General features: G+C 42.3%; 1 long non-coding RNA gene across 2 annotated transcripts in view; it reads left to right on the top strand.

The window, feature by feature from the left end:
- LOC114019526 overlaps positions 1-26,896 on the top strand; it is a 784,643-nt gene that overhangs the window by 539,084 nt on the left and 218,663 nt on the right. The gene's annotated exons all lie outside the window — the stretch shown is intronic.

Here is a 26,896-nt window from a genome sequence, read left to right as displayed (position 1 = left end):
ATATACCAGTTCAGGTTGTTTCTGTATACTTCCATTTATGGAAAAAAGTGAGAGGTATTAACTATAAAAAATAAAGGGAGTGATTCTCATTCTCTACTCTGTGGTGCAAAGGTGCCTTAAAGTGAGTGCAAATATAATCCTGATTTATGGATGCTTTTTGCATTGACTAGTCAGATTGATTCTTTGGCCTGAGTTCTCATTTACACTAGGGAACACTGAGATCCCTTTCCACAAATGAGAATTCAGGCCAAATAATCTATCTGACTAGTTGTTCAATGCTGAAATGGACATGGAAATAGGAGATTCTTTCCTGTCCTGTGTGTTGATCAGTTTATACCCTGAAATTTGAAGATCTCATAATTTAGTGATAAGATACTGTTGTGCTGGTTGCATTATAAATACCGTAGAACAGTGTTTCCCAAACTTGTTCCGCCGCTTGTTCAGGGAAAGCCCCTGGCGGGCCGGTTTGTTTAGCTGCCACATCCGCAGGTTCGGCTGATCGCGGCTCCCACTAGCCGTGGTTCGCCGCTCCAGGCCAATGGGGGCTGTGGGAAGGGCGGCCAGCATGGCCCGCGCCACTTCCCGCAGCCCCCATTGGCCTGGAGCAGCGAACTGTGGCCAGTGGGAGCCGCAATCGGCCGAACCTGCAGACGCGGCAGGTAAACAAACCGGTCCGGCCCGCCTGGGGCTTTCCCTGCACAAGCGGCGGAACAAGTTTGGGAACCACTGCCCTAGAAAGACAGATGAACAGGTAGCTAATCTGACACGAATAGTGCAATAGGAAGTTGTATATTTTGTTGTGCTCCTATTAAGTCCCATAGAGAGGTGTCATTGTTATGTGTTCCTTCTTGGTCAGTTTTTTACAGCGTATTCGTTAAAAGATGTTAATTTTCTTTCACAAGTCTAACTCACAAATCCTGTAGTTGCGATTTATTATAATACTTGAAAGAAGGCTAACACGGAGCTTTGTTTTGGGGGAGTATCATATAACAAATATATTTTTGATCCTCCTTAGTTTTTGCCATTATCCAACATTTTAGATAACAAAACTGATGTTTAATGGCACTTGACAGTCGGCATTCAGTTAGACTGGTATAGAGCTTATGCTTATAGCCTGCAGCATTTATACATTATAGTGTAATCCGATTAACCTGTTACCCGTGAAGTAAGGGGTTGTCTACACTTGGAAATGTACTATATGTGGCAAATTGCCGGTACGATTATGATGGGTCCCACACTTCCTCTTCTAGGGGGGGATTCGGGGCACAGTTTCCTGCCCCTGAACTGGCGTATCCACTGTCCCACTAGTAACCCAGAGAAGGGTAGTGGAGAGGGAGGGACCCGGGCCCGCCCTCTACTCTGGGTCCCAGCCCAGGGGCCCTAGGGATAGTGGTAAACTACTTGAACTAGTGCTTCCTTCCCCTGGGCTACTTCTTTCTCCTGCTCTTCAGCTTTTGGGCTTCCTGCCCTCTCTCTCTGCACAGGCCGGGTTCTCTTTACCTAGGGTCTTGGTCTTCTAGCCAGCCACGGCACTTCTCCAAACTCTCCTCTACTTCAACTCCTCCAACTCCTTCAGACTGCTCTCTGCTCCAACTCCAAACCACTCTGCTCCAACTCCTTCAAACTGCTCTCTGCTCCAACTCCAAACCACTCTGCTGCAACTTCTTTCCCTGGCTGATTGAAACAGGGGTTTTTTATCAGGTGACTGGCTTCAGGTGCTCTAATTGGCTTCAGGTACTTTTAATTAATCTATAGAAACCTTTCTTCCCTCTACAGGGAATAAGGCTTCTTCTCATCCTGGGACTTACATATCTCTCCTAGATAACTCTCCTGCTGCCTTTTGGCCATGCTGTATCACATATAATGTTTCGGTACAAGCCAGTATGTGGATGATCTTTCTAGAATAAGACTATCCAGGAGGGGAGTTATTTCAGAATAGCTATTTTGGTAAACTTCCAAGTGTAGACAAGCCCTAGCATGTCCAAATGCTATGGTGTTTTTTATGAAAATCAGGACTTTCTGGTTACCGAGGGCCACTACAAGACACACTATCTTAGTGTCTTTGGAGAGAAAATGACTTGCTGTTGCTCTCTATCTTTACTTGTGTCAGGAAGTAACGTGAGTCATTGGGATTACTGCCTCCTCCTACTGGCCGGAAAAGGGATTCATATATATTTTAAAAATACTCTTTACCATATGTGGCCACATATCAGCTAGCTGCTTTGTTATTGAGCCTAGGAATTCATACCATTTACAAATACAGACCTCAATTGAGAAAACAGGAAATGTGAGAGTACTGAAAATGCATTTGTCTGGCAACTCCAGACGACTGTGTCATACATAGTCAATTTAACAAACAGCCCTTGTACCATGGGAAAATTAAGGCACAATCAAAACTTTATAGTAATCATCTGCCCTCAGAATGAATTATAGACAGCCTAGTCCCAACAGTGGCATTAAGGCTGTTTTAGGATGTTAAAATAAAAGAAGGCTCTGTGATTTTCTATTGTCATATGTGGATAATGTCATAATGCACACCTTATTCTAGCTGCACAAGTGACCTGACCCTTAATACAAATCTGAAAGTTAAATAAATGTATTGTAAGATTACTTTCTTGGATCATGCAAATAAACAGCTTGTGAGTCAGTCCACAGAATGGGCTTTGGGCTTTAACAGCACAAATTGTCCTGGATTCCCGGGATCCTACTGTTAATAGAAATAACAAATTGATGCAAAATAGTTAGCAAAATAAACCATGCAGCATCAATGGACTAGCTGCATTCTGTCCCATTTGGAACTCTCTCTGTGGGCTATGACCAAAGTACTCACTTTTTTTCTCAACATCTATTCAGGCAAAATGTCTACTCACTCAGCAGATTCCTTAGCAGATGTGAGTCAGCCACACTGGTGCAAATTCCCAATGACTCTGGGAGTTTTGGCTGAGTAGAAGGTGAAGCAGGACATCTAAAAATGACTCTAAGAGTGAGTGCTACTTTACAAGCATATCATCTGCCAACAAAATCACAGAATAAGACTAGACTTCAAGGGAATTAACATATTGGTGACCACTGAGAGGAAAAAACTCTCTAAATCTTTAACCATGCTAATGTGTGAGAGAGGTAACTGAAATATGGAACAACTGTGTTTTTGTTACACATGCCATGATAAATGACAGATTATCATGTTGCTTTAACCATCAGACTTGTTTTTAAGGGTGTCTTCTCACTCTATGAATTCAATAAACCAGTTTAAAAAGAAAACTGGAAAAACAAATTCCCTCGTGTGTAAACCTATGGATCCCCACCACACTAGTCAGCAGCAGACTCCTAGAAATGGGTTGTACCACCTCTCAGTTAATATCTTTGTAAAATGGGGAGACTAATAATTGCTTTTCTCTGGGATATGAGACCATATTTAATAGTAGTGGTTATAAAACAGAAATATAATCAGCTGTTAGTGAAGATGAGCTTAGAACCCATGGCTTCCCTGTCCCAGTACTACTCCGGGTGGAGAGGTGCACACTCTCTCCCCCCCCCCCCACCCTCCCCCCATTTTATATCCCTGGATATTGCTTGGCTAGGTACTGCAACGGAACAGGAAGGGTGATTTACCCAAAATACAGAATGGATAGCAAATCCAGTACACTTCACAAGTTTTGGAGGGAGGGGAAATGGAGAAGCCAGCTGATAGGAGCTAAAAAAAGAGGAGATAGCTGAATGAAATAACCATGATATGAAATTCTGACACATGGCAATATTACTGCATGAGACTACCCATTGCTTCGGTCCTGATCCTGGGAAATGCAGGGTGCTATTAACACCACTTAAAAATCAGCTTCCCCACTGAGGTTGGGAACACTCAGGACCTCCCAGGAGGGGCTAAACTTTACAGTATTGAGCCCTTGTTTTTTCATTTTACTACTGGTTGCAAAATAGTAGACAAAGTTGTAAACAATGGACGCAGTTGTCAGATTAGAGTATTTTACTGTAGTTCAAGAAATGCACCTAGAATACTTTCAAATGAACTCTTTCTTCATTTCTTTTGACTTTTGGTGTCAGAATAATTTTTTTCCCCACAAAGGGGCTTCACTGTCTCATAGATTTTGCTAACAGAATGAAATTACTGTCTTACTGGAACACTTAAAGATGTATGAGTTGTTACTTGGGGCTTTTGGTATAAATATGATTTTGCCTGGGCTTGTATTTTTACAGTATTTTAGAGTATTCCTTGTTGTATTACTTTTAACTGTTGATTGATAGAAAAAAATATGAATAATAATAAAACAAATAGCTCTAGCTGATTATATTGTCACTCCATAGAAAGCTGCTATTCCATCCTGGAGATGAATCGGCAGCAATGGTGCAATCAAAGCACAAATTCCATTTCGATAGTGGAGCCAGAGCTGAATGTCACCTATCTCTCACACAAGCTGTCTTTGCTAATGTAACTTTCAAAAACGAACAAGTTTAATTGCTCCTACAAAAATGTGAGTACTTACAGCCATTTGATGACAGTCTGTGTTTGGAGCTAGCTAGCCTTTTACTTGCAGTGTGAATAAGTTCAAAGAACAGTCTGTGGCTGACCCTTTAAGACTTGAATTCTAGTCTCCTTGAGTTTGTTCAGGTGGTATAAATATCACCAGAGCTGTACTGAGCTCCAGTCAAATGCAGATTCAAACCATGATGAAAAGCCTCTGGAAGCTGACTTGGGGAATAAAGGTGGCTTTGTTTTTCATTCCACCTTTGGAGCTGAGTTTACTTGATTACTTCATTTAGATGACAAAGAAGGGCCAGTACTGTGAGGTATGGCTGAGTGCCCCCTCTGCGGTGGCATTCCCATCTGTGCAGAGGGCCAGCACAGGGCCCATACACCACTTAAATTCAAATTAACCATTATTTTTAGGACTTAAGTGGTGCACAGGCCTCGGCACAGGAGGGAATTTCACTCTGATGAGTCCTAGGGAAACTGATACCATCCCTGCGTGCCTGGTCTAATTTCATTATGAAGAACATAGCTGAAATTGGCACTAAGGCCTGGTTGTTAGTTTAAGAGCAAAGAGCCCAGGAAGAGGATGGAATTTTTCAGTACAATTTTTCTGTTAGCTAGCATTAAAAATAGGAATTGGGGATGGAAATCCACAGTTGGAATAGGGGAGGGAAAGGATACAGAGACTTAAAATAGAATCCTTTTTATATCTCCTATGGTGTGTGGCTTGCATCTATCATAATGTAATCTGAATGGCCAATAAACATGCACAATATATGATATGAATGCAAGATGTGCTACATCAGACTAATGGTCCTTAATGTTTAATATCTGCCTCTGAGAGTGGTCGATGCCTGTTGTTTCAGAGGAAAGTCTTAAAAGGAAGATTATCTTTCAGATTCCATATCCACGATCCATCAATAAAGCAATGCTCACTGGGGTTTTTGTAGCTATGACTCATGGTGAAGCTGTCAAGATCAGGAGGCAGGATACTTTAGGTGGATGGCCTTAGATTATGAAACACCCTACTAGAAGCAATAAAACTAAGCACAAGCTTGTTCGGGGCAGAATGTAAGATGCCTCTTTTAAGTTTATCCTCCCCTCAACGTTCAGATAATTTCAAGGAAATTTTTTTGCACACACAAAGTCCACGTCCTCTGAGTAGTAGCAATCAGTCATGAGGAGTATGGTGCTTTATGATAAATAAAAGGGGGAGTGAAAGAATTATCTCTCTTTAGAGGTTCAAAATCTAAATTCCAGATGCAGACCTGAATGTTGCAAACAATCCCTAGCTTTATAGGTACCATGAAATTTTAGGGAGCTCATAATCTGGATCCCAATAAGAATAATGCAGCTTGAGCCCTTCTCTAAAACACGCTGCTCACACTGATGCTCAAAACAGGGATAGGTAAAACTTTACAGTTTGGAGAAAGGAAAAGGGACAATATCTTTTTCAGATGCCTCTACTTGTGCTTGACACAATGGGAACCTCCTGTCTGAGAGATGAAGCAACAACAACAAAATGGGGGGTGGCATCTACAGTAACACAACTGCAAGAGATTTTAATTAAGGCTTTCCTCAGACTTGCAAGATAAGAGACCTTTAATTTTTTTTGTCTTCATTTTTTAGACAGCTCATTTACTGGGTCAGAATAATAAACCCAGTACTAGTGTTTCTTTATTTGTCCTGGAGTTTCTAAAGTTTATTCCACCTCTTTGCTTGGAAGGCATGCCCAGGATAAACTTGGAATGCTTTTATGTTTGAAATCAGTATTGCTTCTGTAGAGGAACACATTCTAATCTACACATTGACTGTTAAGGGATATGAAATTATTCAGCAGGCTCTAGATATCCTTAGAAATTGAATTCTATAGTGTAAAAACCTTTCTCCCCCCCAAACCCAAAACAACACTTACAAATATCTTTAAGGATTTGGCTATATTTCTCCAGATTTCCATTGGTTCTAAGACTAGTGGAAGTATAAGTGAACAAGTTTGTGAAATACAAGCAATCCAGATATAGGGATCGATCCTCATCTGCACTAAGGCCCACATCCATAAAGATACTTAGGCACCTAAATCCAAGTTTTGGCTCCACTGAGATCCATAAAACTCCTTCCAAACCTGGTATGTAGCTAAACTCACTCGGTGCCTAAGTTTTCAGAATAAAAGTTTCCTACGTGCCTAAGTTTCTGCCTATAAGCACACACACTGCTGCCTCCATCTAGGTGTCCAAATGTCTATCTCTCGCTTAAGTCCTAGAGCAATTCACAAACCAGGGAAGACAGGCTTTCGGCAGCCTAAATTGCATGTGGGGCCCAAGCTGGTAGGTGGTATCTGAGCATAACTACAAGATCAGGTCCATTCAAACTCTAAGGGAAAGTGGTGGTGCTCACCAGTGCTTAACACTCTCACCTAGGATGTGGGAGACCTAGGTTCAATACCTGCCACCTCTCTGCTAGATGGGGAGAAAGGATGTGAAAGCTCTAACCACTGAGCTATGGATAGGCTTGGAAGGATTAGCATTTTGCAAGTAAATGTCGATTTCACCGTCCACACACAAACCAACAATAATGACTGAAATTGGCAAAATCAGAAAAATGCTACTTGAGAACTTATTAGCATTTGATGTAGGGATATTTCCTTTGTTTATTTTGATGTGACATTGACAATTTGTGATTTAATGGTTATAAAACTTTAGCATTTTGAATTGCAATATCAGCGGTCACTAATTATTATCTGACCCCCCAATAAATTCCTGCAACTGTGCAAAGTTAAATTGATTAAAAAAAACGTAAACATTAATATATTTCATCAAAATTATAAAAAATAAAATAAATGTTGGCAAGCCGAACTATGGGATATTTTGATGTGGGGCTCCCTTAACTATCTTGTTGAAACTGTTCCACTGTGAATAACTAGTAAAAAAGTGATTAGAGCAAGGGGATGGGAGCGCGAGAGAGAGAAGTACTCTCACTGAATTACTTTTTAAGTATTTATCCACAGTGGAACAGCTTCAACAGGAGAGGCTGAAGCACTTACATGAGAGGAAAGTGATCAGGAACAGTCAGCATGGATTCACCAAGGGAAGGTCATGCCTGACTAATCTAATCGCCTTTTATGATGAGATTACTAGTTCTGTGGATGAAGGGAAAGCAGTGGATGTATTGTTTCTTGACTTTAGCAAAGCTTTTGACACGGTCTCCCACAGTATTCTTGTCAGCAAGTTAAGGAAGTATGGGCTGGATGAATGCACTATAAGGTGGGTAGAAAGCTGGCTAGATTGTCGGGCTCAATGGGTAGTGATCAATGGCTCCATGTCTAGTTGGCAGCCGGTGTCAAGTGGAGTGCCCCAGGGGTCGGTCCTGGGGCCGGTTTTGTTCAATATCTTCATAAATGATCTGGAGGATGGTGTGGATTGCACTCTCAGCAAATTTGCGGATGATACTAAACTGGGAGGAGTGGTAGATACGCTGGAGGGGAGGGATAGGATACAGAAGGACCTAGACAAATTGGAGGATTGGGCCAAAAGAAATCTGATGAGATTCAATAAGGATAAGTGCAGGGTCCTGCACTTAGGATGGAAGAATCCAATGCACCGCTACAGATTAGGGACCGAATGGCTAGGCAGCAGTTCTGCGGAAAAGGACCTAGGGGTGACAGTGGACGAGAAGCTGGATATGAGTCAGCAGTGTGCCCTTGTTGCCAAGAAGGCCAATGGCATTTTGGGATGTATAAGTAGGGGCATAGCGAGCAGATCGAGGGACGTGATCGTTCCCCTCTATTCGACACTGGTGAGGCCTCATCTGGAGTACTGTGTCCAGTTTTGGGCCCCACACTACAAGAAGGATGTGGATAAATTGGAGAGAGTCCAGCGAAGGGCAACAAAAATGATTAGGGGTCTAGAGCACATGACTTATGAGGAGAGGCTGAGGGAGCTGGGATTGTTTAGTCTGCAGAAGAGAAGAATGAGGGGGGATTTGATAGCTGCTTTCAACTACCTGAAAGGGGGTTCCAAAGAGGATGGCTCTAGACTGTTCTCAATGGTAGCAGATGACAGAACGAGGAGTAATGGTCTCAAGTTGCAATGGGGGAGGTTTAGATTGGATATTAGGAAAAACTTTTTCACTAAGAGGGTGGTGAAACACTGGAATGCATTACCTAGGGAGGTGGTAGAATCTCCTTCCTTAGAGGTTTTTAAGGTCAGGCTTGACAAAGCCCTGGCTGGGATGATTTAACTGGGAATTGGTCCTGCTTCGAGCAGGGGTTTGGACTAGATGACCTTCTGGGGTCCCTTCCAACCCTGATATTCTATGATTCTATGATTCTATGTTTCTAACCCCGCATCAGACTATCCCATAGCTTAGTGGTTGGAGCCCCCCTCCTCAGAAGTATGAAATCCCTTCTCACCCTCAGAGTGCTCTAACCATTGGGCTAAATGTTATAAGGTGGCAATGCCTTAAGCATCTAAGTCAGCTGACTCCTGGCAGCTGATTCCCATTTGTGGATTTTTAGCAGAGAGAGGTGCCTCCCTGTAGCCCAAACTTAGGTACCTGTCTCAGAGAGGGGGACAGGGCTTAGCACATGTTCTTGTTAGCTAGCTTAGGTGGCTCTGTGCCTAGCATGCTGGGTTTGTGGATCCTATTTCTAGGTGCCTATTTATCCTCATCCATTGTATAGAGAATTTATCTGCCTAACTAGTTTTTGTGGATTGCAGTGTTGTTGTCTGATTTTTCTAGGCCGTGAAACTCAGCATTCCAATGCCAAAGTCCCTTTGTGTATCCCACCCTGAACTCTGAATGACAACCACCTCCCCATATCATATGACTGGTCAGGGGCTGCACTGGACCCCATATGGGTTAGAGCAGACACAGCTGTGTTCTAACTTACACCTGCTGGAATGGGGTTTTCCAGCCCCTGCCACTACTCCTCCTTGCCCCCAATCTACCATGACATATTCCGTAAGGGAGAAACACCGAGGAGTCCTTGTGGGACCTTAGAGACTAACAAATTTATTTGGGCATAAGCTTTCATGGGCTAGAACCCACTTCATCAGATGCATGGAGTGGAAAATACAGGAGCAGGTATAAATACATGAAAAGATGTGAGTTGCCTTACCAAGTGTGAGGTCAGTCTAATGAGACAATTCAATTGACAGCAGGATACCAAGGGAGGAAAAATAACTTTTGAAGTGGTAATGAGAGTGGCCCATTTCAGACAGTTGACAAGAAGGTGTGAGTAACAGTAGGGGGAAATTAGTATTGGGGAAATTAGGTTTAGGTTTTGTAATGACCCAACCATTCCCAATCTTTATTCAGGCCTAATCTGATGGTGTCCCGTTTGCAAATTAATTCCAGTTCTGCAGTTTCACGTTGGAGTCTGTTCTTGAAGTTTTTTTGGTGAAGCATGGCAGTTCAGTCCCCGCCGTGTAGTAATAATAAAGATACCTTGGGCCTGGTGTAGTTATTAATGAGTAAAAAGTGGCTGTAAAATGCCAGAATTCTTAAATTAGATAAGTGAAATGCAATTAGCCAAGTTGAAATTTGACCAGACACAGGGCTAACACCCCTAATTTGAGGGGATAAGTATGATGGAATCATTAATGTTGACAAGAGGCAATGAGGAGCTCATGCAAAAGATAGCACTTCTAGGAGCATGGTGCTCCCTAATATGATAGAGGGGCACTGGTTTTATATACACTCATCAGAGGGAAGGTTACCACCCTGGGTGTGCCCAACACTTCATCCAGCAACAAATGGTATTCCTTCGGAGGCCTGTCCAAGTCCTCATTTGCTGAGTTTGCGGCAGGGTGAGAGTACATTCCTGGCACCTTAAAATTCCACTTTCCTTACAGAAAGGGAGTCTTTTTGTATTCCCACAGGACTGAAAGTTCTTCAGTGCAAATACCCTTCAGGATAGGTGGAACTTTAAAGCCCAATCCTGTGTAGCCTAAGATGGTAAATTGATCCCAGCAAATGCATGTTTCCTGTGTGCCCCCATAATTCCAAATCTCCATGGATGCAATTTAAGATGTAGTAAGCTAAGGCTCAAGGACAGCAAATAATTTGTTAGCCAATATACACTGATTGTGTTACTCACTGTGATGCCTGAATGTATTAAATATGTATTACCCTTTAACAAGGAGCTACAGCAGTAAGTGCATTAAGCTCCAATAGCAGCAAGGAATAGTTTACAGGTTAGCACGCTGAAATATTTATTTTGTCTGATTTAACTGTTTAGTCTGGAACATTTTAAATGATACTTTCCCAGTGTAGATACTTGTCCAAAGTTACAGCAGCAGACTTCACAGGGCAACAACAGACTACACGTTCATACGGAGCTTATTTATTGTTTAGAAAATCAGTGCTGTTGAAGGACTGTGCAAAAAAGCCAAGAGTCCTTTTAAGAACAAAGGTGAAAGGACCAAAAAAAAAGGGGGGGTGGGAGGAGAAGAGGGAGAAATGAGAACAGAAACCCTATAAGCTGTCCCTGATGGGGGGTAGGTTCCTTTACAATCCAGCCATAGTGGAGATAAACAAAACATGCCAAAGATGTGCACCAGCTGATTGACAAAGGAAAGTCTTCTACTGACTATCCCAGTCCAGCTATAAAGTAAGGTATCTCATTTGTAATTCAACCATTCTCTGTCTTGAGATTTCCCCATCATTTATGATGTATATCCCCTAATAATAACAGAGCTATTAACTCATAATTACTTAACAACCTTGCCCTTTGCAAACAGTGGGCATTTAAAAATCAATCTCTGAAAAGATTAGTGGGGGATTTACTGTCTCCAAGAAAAAATAAACCACAGTAAAAGTATAATAAATAATTATAGTTTAATTACGATGGTAGATTGCCAGAATATGTTAGCAGGTCCTGTAGAGTCAACACATATTACACTAGCATCTCTCATGAAAATATAGTGCAGTCATTTTTGCCTTTTTCAGATGTGATGGATCTTGATGTGCTTCAAGCCTCACAATTTCACAGGTGCAATAACTGAGGCAAGGAGAAAATGTAAGTGACTGTCTCAAGGTCACAAAAAGAGTCCATTGCAGGCCTAGGAAGACAGGCCTGATTTCCAATTGTCCACAAAATCTATAGGGAAAGGAGACTGCTTCCTGGGCTACCATCTGTTGGAGAAGTATAGACAAACAACTAGCTCGTGCTAGTCCCCCACTCTTCTTCTTGAGGGTTCCCCAGCTTCTTATTCTGCTCAGGATCCTTTGGCTTGCCACTCCTCCCTCTCTAATGGTCATCAAAGTTTTGATCTTTAGTTCCACTTAAGCTTCTGCTACTGGCCTCCTCCTGGAGATGCTGCAGCAGGGACTCTAATAACACCCAATAAAATCTACAGCGATGGCAAAACCATTTCCGACCACAACCAGTGCTTTTCTATATTTCCTATGCAGAGATGATATGACTTTCACTGATGTTTGTTTCTGTTACCACTGCTGAGTCAAGATGGCAAGTAATCATGAGAAAGGCTCCAAGTGCAGCATGGGAAAGTGATTTCTCTCACCATTTCCCTTAAATTTTAGTATAAGTGAAACAGGATAGGATGAGAAACAAAATCCAGCGCCTGAAAATGTTCCAGTCCTTCCCATACACATGTCCTTCTGTGAACAATGCTCACAAGTTATTGCTCCTCCTGGCAGAAGCCACTTTCTCTCAGTGCTTTATGACTTTTACATGAGCTCGACGGCTAATCACACCACTGAGGCTTTGCCTTTATTTCTTCTATGTTGATAGTTACTGACGTAATAATGTTTTTAAAATAAATTATTGTAATATAGATAGAGTGATTAAAACAATTGTTCTGGGATGTTAATATTACTTAGGAAAAGGGGACTGAGGGGATTATCTACTGTAATTGGCAAATAGCCTCGTGTGACAGAGGCATGGCCAGGCAGGTCTATTACTCCTGCATCCGACCATCTTCTCTATATTTTACCAAAGGTGGGTTTGTGTGTAGTTTCTGCGGAAAGCTAAGAACTTGCTGATTGTCATGGTTATTGCAAGATGTTTGTGCAGGAAACAATTTAAGAGATATGTAAAATGTGGGATATTAGTTTATGAAACTGCTGAAGTAAGACTTGTCACCTGCAGTGAGGTGGGGTCTCTGGGCTAACTCAATCAGTGTTGAGCACAGTGGGCATGTCTGGAGATAGCACTTTGTTCACTGTCTGGATCTGGTGGAGACTTGAGCATATACAAAGATAAATGAAGCCCAGGAGAGCTCACTGAAGAGGGGGCCTCTTGGACTAAGAGACAATAACTTGTAACCACAGGTGCTGATTTCAGCTTTCCCTGGGGGTGCTCCATCCCCGCTCCACCCGAAGGCCCCTCCCCCACTTTTCCCCTTCCCCCAAGGCCCTGCCCTTGCCCCCGAGACTCTGCCCTGCTCTTCCTGTCCCCACTCCTCCCCTCCCCCCTGAGCGTGCCCCACCCTTGCTCCGCCTTTTCACGCCCCCGCTCCTTCCGCTCCCCTCCCTGGTGTCTCCCGCCCATCGCTGAACAGTTAATCGGCGGCGGGTACCAGGTGCTGGTGGGGAGGGGGAGCGGCTGATTGGTGGAGCTGATGACAGCTGATCAGCGGGTGGCTGGTGGGTGCTGACCACCCACTTTTTTTCTGTGGGTGCTCCAGCATTGGAGCACCCACGGAGTTGGCACCTATGCCTGTAACTGCATAAGATCAGAAGAAATGGCACAAGTTGTTATCTTTACAGAGGGGAGACTGCTGCAGGGTGTCTCATGAAAGGTGGATCTCAGGTTTCTGAACTGGACAAGCGCTGTAAGAATTAACCATTGGTGAGAAATACCTTATTAGACAGGACAGTAACTTGTTAATAAGTATAGGCTATAGATTGAGTTTTATGGTTTTTTTTTTACTTGTAAACTTATGTTTTCAAACTAGTCTGTGATATTCTCATTTGACCCAGAAACACCAAGACTGATTGGGTTGTGGCCATGCAGTAGCTTTTTCTTTTTGCAACACAACCATGTATCAAGTGAGTGTGTGCATGCATCCCTACCACACTGCCTAACTGCATTTCAGGCTAATCTGAACATTTATTCATACTGCTTCAGCAGGACATGGAGGGCCCAGAGGACCCGCAGTACATGAGGCAGAGTACTGGGACGTCCTATTGCACTGACAGCTAAGAGGAAGGGAAAACAGCCATACTGACATAGAACATAGAAACAGTTGCAAGTCCCTGTCCATACAGCTAAGTAAGGCCCTGGTTCAGGAAACACTTAAGCAGGTACTTCTGTCCATTCCTATTTAGAAAAGCATTTAAGTCAGTGGTTCTCAACCTATTTACCTTTGTGGGCTGCATATGTGTTATGTTTTATGTGGGCTGTATCCATACAATAGATATATATTATCTGTATGGCCCTAAGGATGTCACATGGGCCATAGCTATGTGCTGATTAGGCTGCAAGTGGTTGAGGGTGAGAACCAGTGATTTAAGCACATGCTTAAATGGGACTGTGACGGGGTGCACCAAGCCTGCACTGGGCTGATGGGAGGCTGCAATCGTGGGCCCAGGCGGCCACGCCCCCTTTTCCCTGCTGTGCATGCTCCAGTTGGAGAGGCCAGATAAAAGAAGGCATTACAGCTCAGTCAGGGTTGGTGACAGAGAAGGAAGGACATACCCTGTCGGTTCCTGCGATGCTCCCAACGATAGAGCCTGAAGACCCGGACTACGCTCCAGGCAAGTCGCTGACTGCAGAGACTGCTGGGGAAGCCAAGCCGCTGCCCGCTGAGGAGGCTGCTGCCTGTTCTACATCCCAGCCCAGAGGGAAGTAAGGCCCATACCTGGTTTGTTTGTTTTGCCCCACCCTGGGCCATAGACAGATTCATATTTTGCCCTGCGAGGGCTAATCCCCCCACTGCAACTGCCTGCCCTAGCTGGAGGCTGCAGGGCCACATACTGTTTGTCTGCTTTGCCCCGCTCAGAGGCTGCAGTTTGCATGCTGCTTTGCCCCCCCCGGAGAGCTAATTCCCCAATGCAACTGCCTGCCCCAGCCCAGAGGCTCTCAGGCCATAGATTGTTTGTTTGTCTTGCCCCAGCCTGGAGGCTACAGGGCCATAGACCATTTGGTTGCTTTGCGCGGCCCAGAGACTCTAGTGCTCCAGACTGTTTGCTTGTTTTGCCCACCCGGATTCCGGACTATGGACTATTTGTCTAAGTGACCCCGTCAGGGGGCCAGGACCCACTTGGCTGAAATCCCCCGCATAACAGGGGGATCCTGACGACAGGGTGACGGGGTGCACTGATGGGGCACCTTAGCTTGACACAGGGCCCCCGTCACAGGGACATCAGTAAGTGTTTAAAGCTAAGCACTTACTTAAGCACCATTTCTGAATAGGAAGCTTTACTGAATCAAGATTTAAGGGTTAGCAGTGGCCATAGAAATACAACTGTGTACCTGGGGTAAGAGCAAAACTGGTTATCTGCCTCCTGTTACTAATCAACTATGTTGGGTGTGGGTGTCATGTTTAGAAAGATGCATTTTAAGAAGCCATTACAAACTTGGCTAAGAGCTGTACTGTGGAAAGAGACTACGGCTTTCGACCCATGGGTTATACTCTCCTATCCATCCATTTGAAAAAAGAACTCCTTACTGAATTCAGTGCAGGAATTCTGGCTTAAAATGGATGGGGCAAGATTTTATGGAATCACATTTTATGGAATAACAATCATATAGATCAAAGTTACTGTTTTTTGTTTTTACTCAGAAATGTCAGTGACAAATGTTAATAGTAAAATAACATGTGATGACAAGGTATGTACTTGTAGTGAGAAGAGTGAGCTCTGGTGCCAGAGATATTTTGGCCTCTGTGGTGAAATCGTATGCAGTGTACTTGAGATGTTTTGTGTTTTTCTGAGAGTTCTAAGCTCTGCTGTGTATTCTTCCATGCTTGTTGTAAACTTTTCATCTTTCTCCTCTTCTTTTATCTGTCTGCTGCCTTTTTTTTTTTTTGGTAGAAAATAGTTTTAGTTAAATAAGGCCAGAAATGGGAGAAAGCTGTGATGGGGCCACTCTTCATAACAGTCAAGATTGGGGGTCTGAGGGAAGTTTGCCCAATTCTGCTGCAACAGGAGCCTTCATGAGCACAAAAGAGGGACCAAGGTTTGACCCTAAAATAGGCCAATAATATATGAAGCCTGTTAAAGGTGGGTTTAAGGTACAGAGGGCTTCAGGACCATAAGTAGAACAGGGCAAATGGCATGATGGGATTAAAAACCTTCCTGTTCCTACTTGATGTTCTGGAAATTAATTGATCAGTAGACCCAAAAGTGATGGGAATACATGCAATATATTTTCAATATGTGAAGTGCTCAAAAAGCAAAACTGAAGAGTCATTGGAAAAAGAGAACGGAGATTAGAGATTGTTTCAGAACTAGCATCATCAGTTAACAATTGGATGTCAGTATTTTGCCCAATGGGACTTGGGGGAGAAATAACTGCAGGTAAACTGATCTTTAGTTACATAAATGCCACCTGGAATGTACACTCCACTTACAATGACAGCATATGGCTTAAGTGGGATGAACAGTTTAGAAGAAGGATAGCTGGGGACCCAGCCAAACAGTAGATATCCATTTATAGTTAGAAATGATGGGCCAAATTCAGCTGATACATCATGGATGAGTTTGGCGCAGGAAGCTAATAGACTGTAAGCCTGGGCCACTGGAGTACAAAGTAGCTAGGCAACATGTTCCCAGCAATGGAACAGGTTTCCAAAAAAAAAAAAAAAAAAAAAATTGGCAGTTTAACAAGGGTCAGCATTAGCATGATCAGCAAGTGAGTTGTGTATTTGAACATAGCAGTTGCTCTGAATGCAACGGGTTAGACCAACAAGGAAGGCTGTCAGGCAGTTTGAAATATGGGGGGCAGGCAAAGGACGACTTATTAGAATTTTGAAGTGCCACATTGTAAGAGAGAACCAGGCATGATACTTGTTTGTTCAAGCTGAACAGAGGAGGAGGCACATGTTGGGAGTGGGCATGTTGGACACTCCAAAATTCCACCCTGGGCCTCTCTCTATATATATCCAGTTAATAGACAACAAAATCTTTGTTACCTTTAAGTTCTGGTTGCTAGTTAACATGAAAGGTGAAATAGATGTGTACCAAGGAAAGTTAGAGTTTAGAGACACTTAAGCATTTTCAAGTAGGGGAATAAGCATTTATTGGAAAAGAAATATTTAAGTAGCCTCCCAAATCATACAATGTCTTTTTTTTTTTACTTGTTGGAATTTACTTATCACATTATACATTCCAAAACCAGCCTTAAGTCTGCCCTCTGATAACTGTCCAGTATTAATCTAAAGGCAAATGAAGGTATCAAAACAACAACAATGTCAGATTCTTTTATTAGCGAGACAAGGTGGGTGAGATAATATCTTTTATTGGACCAACTTCTGTTGATGAGAGAGACAAGCTTTTGAGCTTACACAGAGCTCTTCTTCAGGTCTGGGAAATGTACTCAGAGCTTCACTGCTAAATACAAGGTGGAAAGGATTGTTTAGCATAAGTAATTAACACACATTTCAAGAGAATGATCAAGGTGAAGTGAAGTGGCCTGTTAACACCCATCCAGTCAGAGTGGGGAAAGACAAAAAATGGGGGATGTGTGTTAAGTTATATTGTTGTAGTAAATTATAAAGCCGGGATCTCTGTTCATTCCATGATTTATATCCTATAGTGCAAATGGAAACAAAATATACTGTGGCTATGTTCATCTCTATGGCAAGTAAGTAATTAGTCATGTTTAATGAATGGGGTACTCTGAGGCCTCCAGCCCAAAGTGTGCACTGTGCATTGGGTAACGTTCCAAATGTGGTCTGGAGTTGGAAGGTGGAATCTCTGACTCTCACTGGGAAGGTGAATGAGGCAGGTATAATGGATTTCTAGTATGTGTAGGCACACTGGAAGGAGTATTTTGGTAGTAGTAGTCAAGGCCATTGCGCAGAAGGTCAGTGAATTCTTTGCATCGATCTTCAATGCAGAGGATGTGAGGGAGATTCCCACACCTGAGGTGGCAAATCTGAGGAACTGTCCAGATCGAGGTGTCAGTAGAGGAGGTTTTCGAACAAACAGATAAATTAAATAGTAATAAGTCAACAGACTAGATGGTATTCAAGGAAGGAACTCAGATGTGAAATGGCAGAACTGCTAACTGTGGTATGTAACCTATCACTTAAATCAGCCTCTGTATCATGTGACTGGAGGGTAGTTAATGCAACACTCATTTTTAAAAAATTTCTCCAGAGGTGATCCTGGCAATTACAGGCCAATAAGTCTAACTTCAGTACCAGGCAAATTGATTGAAACTATAGTAAAGAACAGAATTATCAGACACTTATATGAACATGATATGTTGGGGAAGAGTCAACATGGCTTTTGTAAAGGTAAGTCATGCCTCACCAATCTACTAGAATTCTTTTGAGGTTGTCGACAAATATGTGGACAAGAGTGATCCAGTGCATATAGTATACTTGGACTTTCAGAAAGCCTTTGACATGGACCCTCACCAAATGCTCTTAACCAAAGTAGGCAGATATCGATAAGACAGGAAGTCTACTCTTGGATCAGTAAATGATTAAAAGATAGGATCAAAGGGTAGGAATACGTGGTCGGTGTTCACAGTGGATAGCGGTAAATAGTGCTCCAAGGATCTGTACTGGGACAAGTGCTGTTCAACATATTCATAAATGATCTGGAAAAAGGTTTAAACAATGAGGTGGCAAAGTTTGCTGACAATAAAATATTACTCAAGACAGTTAAGTCCAAAGCTGACTGCAAAGAGTTACAAAGGGATTTCACAAAACTGGGTGACTGGCCAACACAATGGCGGATGAAATTCAGTGTTGATAAATGCAAAATAATGCATATTGGAAAACATAATCTCAACTATACATACACAATGATGGGGTTTACATTAGTTATTTATTACTCAAGAAAGCTTTTTTGTCTTTTAAAAATATATTGGATGGATTGTTCAGAGAAATAAAATAAATTATTTTTCTTCTGCTACATTACTAAAATGCTAATATTCCAAACAAGCCACAATATAATTGGTGTAATTTTAGTTTTATTATGTACATTTAATATTTATATAGCCAGATTTACTCCACTTTGTTAAAGTCTTGCTCTGGAGGCACAAAGAAGACAGGAACTGGACAGATCTCATCTATTGAGGTTGGGAGAGTCCTCAGCTAGCACAGAGGCAACATAGCTGGCTCTTACACTATAAGCCTTCCAATTCCAGTGTTATTGCACACTGTGCTCTATCCCCAGCTGGAGGCCAGTCTCTGAGGGACCATTGCCATTTTGTGTAGATTAGAGCAGTCCCCAGTCTGCTCTAAACTCTGCCGGGGTTGGTGCAGCATAGAACCAGCCAGAGAATCGGGGAATGTAACTGAGGTTACCTCCACCTGTGCCCTTCTCCCAGGAGTGCAAGTAGGGCAGTACCCACCAGTATGCAGTACCAGCAAGATATTTTTAGCAGGTATGGGGTACCGGAAAGACTTGGGGTTAGTCTCCCCCCCCACACCTCTGGAGCGGGGTGTGGGGCTGTGCTCTGCTCCTTAAAAGAGCAGAACACGGCTAGGGAGGGCATTCATTCTTTAAATGGCTTGAAGAGCACAATACATATACTAACGAACTTAAACAAAGCCTTTAAGTTTGTTAGCATATGTATTGTGCTGTTACATTGGTCAGGAGTCCTCAAGAGGGGGAGGGACGGGGGGGACGGAAGGTGTTTAAACAGTGTTTTTGATTCTGTTTCTCCCCATTGGTCTGAATTATCCATGACATCCATACTACATCACATCAAGTCCAAATCATTAGAGGAATGCCTCTGCTTGCACTGACCAGAGGATATTTGGATTCTGATGTCAGCCCAGTTCTGCAGCCTGACAGGAATCAGGTGTTGTCCCCAGTGTACACAGAATTCTTCTTTGAAGCCAAACTAGTCTAACATGCATTTTGTTAACTGGAACTGGAGCAGCAAAACAAAGAAAACAAATGCCTCATTTTCCAGCTTTGTGGGTGAGAGAACTATAAGTGAATATTATTATACTGACGGCCTTACGCCATCTCCCTCAGGAATCTGCCAAGAAGTTTGCTGAAAATATGTTCCTCATCTTAGCAATGGAGCTAAGACTTATCACACATCTGCCCACCTTTGTTCGAATGAAACTCCTTCTGATCTGACAGCTCAGGCATTGTCAATTTCATCCAAAACAATTTACAAACTCGGAACCGAATCCTGTAAACCCTTAATCATTTCATAAGTCCCATTGAATACAATGGACTATTTGCATGACTGTGGACCACTTTTGTGGACTGGTAAGAGTTTCAGGAGTCTGTTCCTATAAAGGAAATTGAATCCCCCATTGATATGCAAAGTTTGGTTACAATACCATAAAGCAGTTTAGGATACAGTTCTACTTAAAATTTGTCTTTTAATAAGTCATACCTATGCTGAAATGGCTCCTCACCCAACTCCCATATTCCATATAAACAGACTGAATACTACATATGTCGGGGGAAAGTGAGTAGTTAAGGATGTTGATGTTTGTATATACAAAGGGGAGTGTTGGAGGGGACGGGGAGAGTGTGGGGGCCCTAGGCTGGGGGCGGGTTGGGGAGGAGTCACATGGAGGGTCACATGGGGAGGTCACGTGCCCCGCCCCCTTGTGTCCCTCCCATGAGTGCAGTACCAGCAAGATATGATTTGTGCTTGCACTGCTGCCTTCTCCTGTGCCAAGCAGAGCTCTGATCCAGCAAAGACTCTTTGCCCTAGAAGATTGAAGGTGGGATGTTGAATTTATTGTAAATTTAAAGATAAGACTACCTGGATATTTTTGAAACATATTAATTTAAAGCTATGGTTCCTGGTTTTTAATGTCATGATGGTTCTATTAGTGGAAAGGCATTTGATCAGGTAGACAAAGTTCTGGATTACAGTCCTTTCAAAGGAGCTTCAGAGATCTCTGTTGTGTATCAGGGCAGAGAAATTGTTTCCTTGGCATCAGATACGCCAGTTAGGGAAAAAAAAGCAACTTCATATACTACGGAAATACTTTATCAAAGGCTTATCCATTATTTACCCTTGACTGACATTGGAAGTTGAAGCTTGAAACTTGAGGTCAACAGTTATGTAGCTCAGATGGTTAATAAAAGAATTATCTAAAGAGTTGGAACTGGGAGGTCAGGGACTCCATTTGATCAGTCACCAGTTGATCATGAGGAGACCTCCCCTTTTGGGAGTGGTTGTGTGACAGCAGTTTCATCTGTCATCTGTCCTGCACAGATGGTGAGTCAGTGAATGCTTTGCTGTTGTGTTCAGCTTTATTTGATTAACCAGTTGGGATGGTTAGGTCATGTGGAAGGAGCAGGCATTGGTGTTAATATTTGAAATGATGCATGGGAGTTATGGGGAGTTGTGCAGCTAGCTATCCCACAGCAGCCTGAATATTTACCTCTAAATCTTATTATATAGGTTTTAACGCAGTGCAGAAAAATGTGGAATCTCATAAAGGGAAGGTGTGTCTGTGGGCATGGCGGTGGATGTGAGAGATGACTAGCTGGCATTTGAAGGAGATGCAGTCCTGTGCACTGGGAATGCTGCATTCTGTAAGCTTATTGGCCTATGTTCTATCATAAATCTACTCTGACTTGCTGGTGTAACTCCTTTGAATTCAGTGCTGTTACACCTGTACAAGTAAGAGGAGAATTGGACCTAAAATATTTAGTGCTGTGAATAAAACTGCTTTCTTCCATAGATACTGCATGTTTGGGATGTGAGTAGTGGACAGATGGAACACGTTTTTGGATTGTACACCCAGGTACAAAGTCTGTGCTAGACCACAAAAGACACATAGGCAATTAGACCTGCACTACAGTGTGGTGATTTTGGAGATGCTTTTTTGCAGAGGCATCCAGACAGGTGGGTGGCAATGGAGCAGCAGTCATCAGGGAAGTTGGGCAGGCAGCGGGATCCTGAAAACTCGCTGGCATGTGTTTTAAAGCTGTGGTGGCCAGCACTGGGGAGAAGGTGCAGCAGCACACGCACTGGGCACAGCAGCAAACAGGTGTGTCAGCAGTTAGGGGACAGTGATAAACAGACAGCCCTGAAGGGGAAGCCTAGAAGAGGACTGTCTGCTCTGTGAAAAGAAATGGTTTCAGCATCACGGGAGCATTACAGGTTTTTGATCTCTGAGATCTTCCATGATGCCGCAGAACTACAGGGTTAAATAAAGTGTTGTGAGAAGTTCTAGGAACAGTTTTGAATCATAGAATCATAGAATATCAGGGTTGGAAGGGACCTCAGGAGGTCATCTAGTCCAACCCCCTGCTCAAAGCAGGACCAATCCCCAATTAAATCATCCCAGCCAGGGCTTTGTCAAGCCTGACCTTAAAAACTTCTAAGGAAGGAGATTCTACCACCTCCCTAGGTAACGCATTCCAGTGTTTCACCACCCTCCTAATCAAAAAGTTTTTCCTAATATCCAACCTAAACCTCCCCCACTGCAACTTGAGACTGTTACTCCTTGTCCTGTCCTCTTCTACCACTGAGAATAGTCTAGAACCATCCTCTCTGGAACCACCTCTCAGGTAGTTGAAAGCAGCTGTCAAATCCCCCCTCATTCTTCTCTTCTGCAGACTAAACAATCCCAGTTCCCTCAGCCTCTCCTCATAAGTCATGTGTTCCAGACCCCTAATCATTTTTGTTGCCCTTCGCTGGACTCTCTCCAATTTATCCACATCCTTCTTGTAGTGTGGGGCCCAAAACTGGACACAGTACTCCAGATGAGGCCTCACCAATGTCGAATAGAGGGGAACGATCACGTCCCTCGATCTGCTCGCTGTGCCCCTACTTATACATCCCAAAATGCCATTGGCCTTCTTGGCAACAAGGGCACACTGCTGACTCATATCCAGCTTCTCGTCCACTGTTACCCCTAGGTCCTTTTCCGCAGAACTGCTGCCTAGCCATTCGGTCCCTAGTCTGTAGCTGTGCATTGCGTTCTTCCGTCCTAAGTGCAGGACCCTGCACTTATCCTTATTGAACCTCATCAGATTTCTTTTGGCCCAATCCTCCAATTTGTCTAGGTCCCTCTGTATCCTATCCCTGCCCTCCAGCGTATCTACCACTCCTCCCAGTTTAGTATCATCCGCAAATTTGCTGAGAGTGCAATCCACACCATCCTCCAGATCATTTATGAAGATATTGAACAAAACCGGCCCCAGGACCGACCCCTGATTGTGTGGAATTTTCTACAATTATATTTTGCCCCATTTTTGCATATTTGAAATTGTTCATTTTTGGGAGTCTTTGTCTCATAAACATAAGAAACTGATTCAATAAAAACAATTTCATTTGAAAATAGGTATGTAAATATATGTAAATGCTAAAATTTTAAGCAAATTTGAGTTTCATTACAAATATACCTCCCATTTCATTAGGAATATGAGGATAGCACTGTATGAAACTATAGGTACTCATTGGATTGATGGAGTCCTGCTCATAAAACCATACACAGAAACAACATTGTTAGTATAATAATTTGTTATACTTCTGTGGTTTTTATCCTTTGCAAAATTATACCTCTGAGAGAGAGTGGAGTTAATCATCTTTGGTTTAAAGGGACAACAGAACTCATGACTGATATTCCAGTTATTAATGATGCCAAATTAAGACAGGCTTTAACAGTTTATAATATTAACCTAACAAAGAAATTGTAACAGTTTAATTGATCTTTTCTCTACAATTAGTTCTCCAGACTTTTATCAAACATTCTAACTAGAAATGCTGTAGTTAATAATGGGAATCCCAGACAATATTGTTTTGTAGGAAGTAGATAGCTTAGGGACTGGTAATGGGATACAAGGCCTTCACCTTTAGTTCATTAGTGTGAATGTAACCATTGTTGGTGTTCATGAAAAGCTGTTACCATCTGTTGGGTGTTAGGTAACCTACACAAAATGAGTTGGTCTCAGGTTGATTTCAATGGGCAGCTGTCTGCTTCACAAAAACCAAAAAATGAGGGGTTAAGTTCTTAATGTTTGTAAAGTAGTTAGTGATATTTAGTATCGAAGTGCAAAGTATTTTATTGTGCCAAATTTTGTAGTTATTACCTGAGACTTACTCAGCCAAAATCCTCTGACTTCAATAGGACTATGTTTTGAGTAAGGTTTGGAGTATCTTGGTCCACAGTTGTTACCACCCTCACACCCACAGGGTGGTCCACTCAAATTGGACTTGAGATGCATTGGTAGGGCAGGATGCTCATTGTGTTGTTACTGCCTATATCCTGTGGATAAATGTGAGAATTTATCTTAATTTTAGTTACTGTGTTTCCCTCTCAGAAGCTAAGAGGATAGGCAGGCACCCTTGAAGTGTGAAAGACCAACCTTCAGGCATCTTTAATAATGGCAAATTACAGTTCTTAAAGATACAGTATGATCTAGAATCCCACTCAGTGCAGATGCAGAACTCTCAGGTTCTCACTCTCTGTTCACCTCATCTTTATTTATGTGGTTGAGCCTCTGGGTCTAACAAGTGCTTCTTTCAGAAAAACTGGCTTCTTGCCCTCCCAAAGGAAGTCAATGATAAGAATAGCCACAGCATCTCTGCACTTTCCCTCGCTAGCAATAAGAGGAATGGATCCCACTTGTGCCTCAGCCTGTCTAGTCAGTGAGCAACACAAACAGGGAAGTGTCTGTGATTGTGCCTACCACACAATGAGACAAACAGTGCTTTCCTGACACCACAAAATAACCTGAAAATTCCTTGACGCACAACTCCTGAAAGGAAGGGTGCAAACTGGATTAATCAGAGTGTTCATTACTTGGAATTGTTCTCTGATTGTGGTAGGTCAATTGGCTCTTGAGACCCTGATGGTCTCTCCAGCTTGAGTACTTATATGGCGCCCATTAACATAGCATGTGAGTACCTCTCAGTCTTTGATGTTTATTATCACAAAACCCCTGTGAGGTAGGGAAGTGCTACTATCCTCTTTGTACATATGGAGACAGAGGCACAGAGCGGCTAAGTGACTTGCCTAAGGTTGTACAGGAAGTCTGTAGCAAAGGTCTCCTGAGCCCCAGCTTGCTGCTTTAATCACTGGATTGTCCTTCTTTGGTGTATTCCTTGTGCATCCAAGAATCCCACTGAAATTGAACAAAGTTAGCTTCTGCTAAAGTATGGAAAAATTCAAAATTTGCAACGTTGTCCAATAAAAAATGACAATTTTGCAATATTTTACAAAACTACACCATTGGGGGATACATAAACAGTGAAATAAAATTGCAGAAAATTCTGTGTGGGAAATGTCCTTTTTCTTGCATAGTTCTATTCTATCAACTTCAGTGAGGTTGACTGGGTGTAACTGAGGCTAGAGCTGGGCCCTACAGTAAATGCAGAATGCCCCATATGTTTAGGGCAGTTTAACACGATTTCTAATACTTATCCCTCCTAATTCAGGCCTTCACAAAAACATGGCTTCTAAGTAATGCCTCAGTTCGCCCTATGTTGTTAAAATTGAGTTAGCCATATAAAATTGCACCTATGAAATTCCAGATATCTTGTTGCACTGTAACAGTATGTTTTCTGACCAGAAAATGATACATGACTATGTAAAATGTGTGATTTTGGAATGTCTCCCCAAATGGCCCTTGAAAAAAACTTGGAAAGAATGTGACCTGACTATGTAGACCTCCTTCAGTACGCTGGCTTCGCAAACTTCTGAGTATCATGAAATATCTTTCATCCTAGCATTATCAGTGATGAGACTAGGAAAAGATACCTTAAAAAGAGAGCAAAACAACAACAAAAGGAAGCAGAAAGCAGTTGGGGGCTGGGGGAGAAATGCCCAGCCTAGAGTGAGTACCTCTGTGCTATAATATTTATTCCTTAAATGAACTGAGCAAATTCTGTTGTACAACTGGAGTAACTACATTAACTTCAAAATAATTACTCTGTAAAGGCCCAGTAAGTCAACAGGAAAACTCCAATTTACTTCAATATGCAATGCATCAGGCTTTATGTGAGAGCAGGACTTGAGTCACTAAGCTTGACTTTCCTCTCCATTACACTCATGTAAGTCTATTGGCTGTAATGTGGGTTACAATGGAGTACATTGGTGTAATTGGGTAGAGAATCAGGACTGTTGACTCCTAGGAGGTGTCATTGGATTTCCTAACAACGGCTGCTGTAAAGAATATAAAATATACCAAGGTGTACTTTATGTGCATCTATTTGTATATAGATGTATTGGTTACAACATGTCAGATTTTGTTTATATTGTCATGGGCTATGGCAGAAGTAACTCAGTTTTTCTTGTAAACCTGAACCAAACACTTCCTTGTAATTACAATGCATACTCCACTGGTCTAAGTGGAAGCATAACAATTTGCATATTTTAATCTGGAGGTTCGGGACCTCTGTCAGATTAACAGCCTGGTCCAGGTCAGCAAGGGGAAATGGAAAGGAGTAAAGTAATTGAAAAGGCAGTTCACAACAAAATGAAATTTGTCTCATTGTCACTTGAAGTTGTCTTCATGTCTGTCTGTAGGAGAGAGGTCTGCCTAAGAACAAAGGTGGGGAAAAATATAGTAGATCACTGGCACCAAAGGATAATTTTCTTTTTCTTAATAACTGTTGCAATTATAATATATCTTTATGAAGAAGACTCGGAAAAGGAGCCCAGGTGGTATGTCAACTTTAGAAAACAGCAGGTGTCTTTTGAGTAGAAATATTATCAACATTCACAAGGTAGATCTAAAGTTTGTCCTCGAAGATGAGTAGGGTACAGAGGATAAGAATTACTTAATGAAATAATTTACTATAACATATTGATAGTGAAAACTAGCAGGCAGGAAAGGATTTTCAGTAAAATTAAGGTTTCTCGTTTGAAACAGCTGCAGCAGCCCTTTTCCTGGGGCTCACATAAGCTCTTTGTCAGAAGCAACACAGAGCTGAAAACTTTTTTTTCTTCTCTGAACTTACTGATATGGCAAAACTTAAATGTCAATGCTAACTTTTATATATGGGACCAGACACAAATTTCTCTGTCTTGAAATACAGGCCAGGAGAAAGTAGCCTTGTGAAAAATCTCCTTTGGCTGTGTTTGCTGTGTGTGCTTGTGTGTGTTCAAATTCTTCTAAAATATGTGTTTTTCAGTTGGAGTTTGCATTAGAAAAACTATGGCAACTGCTGTAAGGAGGGAGTGAGATGCTGGTTTCAACTGGAATGGGTTTTAGGGAAAGCTATTATCTGGGCATAGAATCTCTCACAGGAAACAGTAGAATTTCAGATCTTTGCATAGATGGGCTGTGAAAGCCATTTCTGAATGTTGCAGATTGCTAACCCTGGAAAAAAGA

This window comes from Chelonia mydas, chromosome 2 (genome assembly GCF_015237465.2).
Source record: "Chelonia mydas isolate rCheMyd1 chromosome 2, rCheMyd1.pri.v2, whole genome shotgun sequence".
NCBI lineage: Eukaryota > Metazoa > Chordata > Testudines > Cheloniidae > Chelonia > Chelonia mydas.
This window is presented reverse-complemented; position numbering and strand designations above follow the sequence as displayed.